This window comes from Frankliniella occidentalis, unplaced genomic scaffold (assembly GCF_000697945.3).
Source record: "Frankliniella occidentalis isolate FOCC.00 unplaced genomic scaffold, Focc_3.1 Scaffold126, whole genome shotgun sequence".
NCBI classification, from domain to species: domain Eukaryota; kingdom Metazoa; phylum Arthropoda; class Insecta; order Thysanoptera; family Thripidae; genus Frankliniella; species Frankliniella occidentalis.
This window is the reverse complement of record NW_026267253.1, coordinates 340850-343463: the sequence shown is the minus strand read 5'-3', so window position 1 is coordinate 343463 and position 2614 is coordinate 340850. Positions and strand designations below refer to the sequence as shown.

At 56.7% G+C, this 2614-nt stretch overlaps 1 protein-coding gene across 3 annotated transcripts in view; it reads right to left on the bottom strand.

Annotated features, from left to right (window-relative positions):
• Positions 1 to 2614, bottom strand: part of LOC113201983 (cell adhesion molecule Dscam2-like) — a 196203-nt gene that overhangs the window by 65084 nt on the left and 128505 nt on the right. The gene's annotated exons all lie outside the window — the stretch shown is intronic.

Here is a 2614-nt window from a genome sequence, read left to right as displayed (position 1 = left end):
CCCTCCTCCCCCTCCCTCCTGATCTCTCCCCGCGAGGCGGTGTCGCTGCGTGGCCGGGCAGCAGCACGCGGCGCTCTTCGCAAGGGGATTTCTTGTTCGGCCAAAGGGCACCCCGAAATAGCGTCGTGCTCCGGTGGGGGAAGATCCTGGTGTGAGGTAAATAAACACAAAATCGTTTGTATCGGGTGGGTGGTATTATTTTGGATTCACCTCACCGCTATAGGGTGTATTGAAAACAGGTTTTTCTTCCGCGTGGATTCGGTGGGGTGCGGAAAAGTAGACATTTGGGACGTAGAAAACAATGCAAAAAGTCGCAACTATACTAACAATTTACTATCCTCGCAACACATACAATTTCGGAAATTCACACAATAAAACCTAAACCGAAAAGTATGAAAAATTGCAATTCAAGTTCGCCCTCTTAGTAAACACGCCATTTTACGTGTAAAATACAATTTCCGAAATTTTAATTGCGTTGTGGGGATGGTAATTATTGTCCGATCGAGTTGCGATTTTCTGCATATTGTCCCAAATGCCCATTTTCCCGCACCCCGTCGAATCCGCGCGGAAGAAAAAAAAACCTGGTTTCAATACACCCTACTCACCGTGTCGTCGCTGTACATTTCTGTGCCGGCGTGGCGGGGCGTGGCGGGGCCACCGATCCTCACGACTGCGTTATGGCCTCTCATCGGTTTTCGTTCTTTTATCGCGTCGTCGTCGTCGTCGACCCGTCCCTCCTCGCCCCGCCCCACCCGACCTAATCAAATGGAATGCTGGTAGGCAAATGACCGTCGGGGCGGGGCGGGGCGGGGCGGGGGTGCCGAAGATTGATGGGGTGGGTGAGTGATGGTTAGTAGTAGCTGGCTGGTAGCCTGGCTGGTAGCTAGTAGCTCGGCACGGCCCCGACTGATTAATTGACCGTCGATCTGAGGGGCCTAACGGATCAGCGCGCCAGGAGGCCGAGGCCGTGCGACAGAGAAGGCCGGCGACGAGACGGAGAGAGAAAAAGAGAGACGTTGCTTATAATAATGTGTTGTTGATGTGTATGTTTATCACAACCCCCCCAAAAATAAACAAAACAACCCTCCTCTTCTCCAACTTCTTCTTCTCTTGTAGACTGTCCTACAGCCTAAGCCTAAACCTACCGCCATCCTCGCCCCCTGGATGGTATCTCCCTCCTGAGCGCGTCGCGCAGCGCGCGGCGCGCCCATCTCCTCCGCTGTTTCCGACATAAAAGTCAAGTGGCGTGTTTGTCGCCGGCTCCGACTCGCGGAAAATCGCTCGGCCGTGGCGCGTCGTGGCGGGGCGTGGCATGGCGCAGCGTGGCGCAGTGCGGGCCGCGCCCCGGGAGAGACATCCAGATCCTCCTTCTCCTCCTCCACCCGTCCTGGAACGCCGCGGCCCGCGGCATCTACTACGTGACGCTGCCGCCCCCGGAGCGCTTGCACCAGACCATGCCGTGGACATTGGACATGCCACGGCGGAGCTAGAGAAGCGACACAACACGCGGAGGAGCGAGGCGGCGATGGCGAGGGCAAATGCTGCAGTGCCGTGCGCCGTATTCGTCCAAAAAGACAGTTTTTAATCTCGGGATGACAGGCGCGGCCCGGGTGGGCAGCAGCGCATCTGTAAAGGGGAAGGTTAGGGCTCCTGAAGCCTGGTCAGGGCAGCGTGAGCCACCACCGCCGCCGCCCCGGGGTCAGGGGTCAGGGCTCGGACTAACCCCTCCCCCCCCCTTCCCCCGGGGGCCACGGGCAGCTGCTCCCCCGGCTCCCCCAAAGCCCACCAGACCCGCACGGCCGACAGCTGCTTGACTTTCACTCTTCCTGCTCGTGAATTTTTTCCTCTCGCTTTTTGGTATACCGCCTTGCGAAAGATAAGTAAAATATCGGATATAAAACTTGCCGCTCCAAAGCCTACGTCTCTTTCTCTCCCGCCGAGGACGTGCCGCGTTGTTCTCTTTCTCTTCCGGCGGACACTCGTTTGCATTGTATCGATAAGCAATCCGGCAACGGAATAATCAATGCGTTATTAACCTCTGTCCCCTCTTCTCTCTCTTTCCCTCTCTCTCTCTCTCTCTCTCTCTCTCACACTCACTCCCTCATCCCCTCTCTCTCTATTCCTCCCCTTTAGCACCCTGGTTCCAGTACCAAGGGCTATAAGCGTCTACCAGTGCGACAAAGAGCATCAGGCTGACGACGAGGAGGCCTAGGTCCAGCTGCTGGGTACGTGGCAGAGAGAGAGAGAGAGAGAGAGAGAGAGAGAGAGAGAGAGAGAGAGAGAGAGAAAGAAGGGGGCTGCGACAGCGAGTATTCATCACGCTCCCGCTCCGTTAATTACGGTTTTCTGATTTCACCCGCGGGCCATCAATAAGCCAAACGCGGCGCCGCCATGATTGGACAGGGCGAGGGATTTACTTCTAATCCTCTTCCTTCGGCAGCAGCAGCAGAGGCAGCGCTGGCACCAGGAACAGCAACAACAGCGGCAGAAGCAGTACGAAAAGCAGCGGCAGGAACAGCAGCAGCAGCACCAGACACAGCAACAGCACCAGGAGAAGCAGCAGTACCAGGAACAGCAGAAGAAGCTGGACCAGCAGCAGCAGCAGCACCAGGAC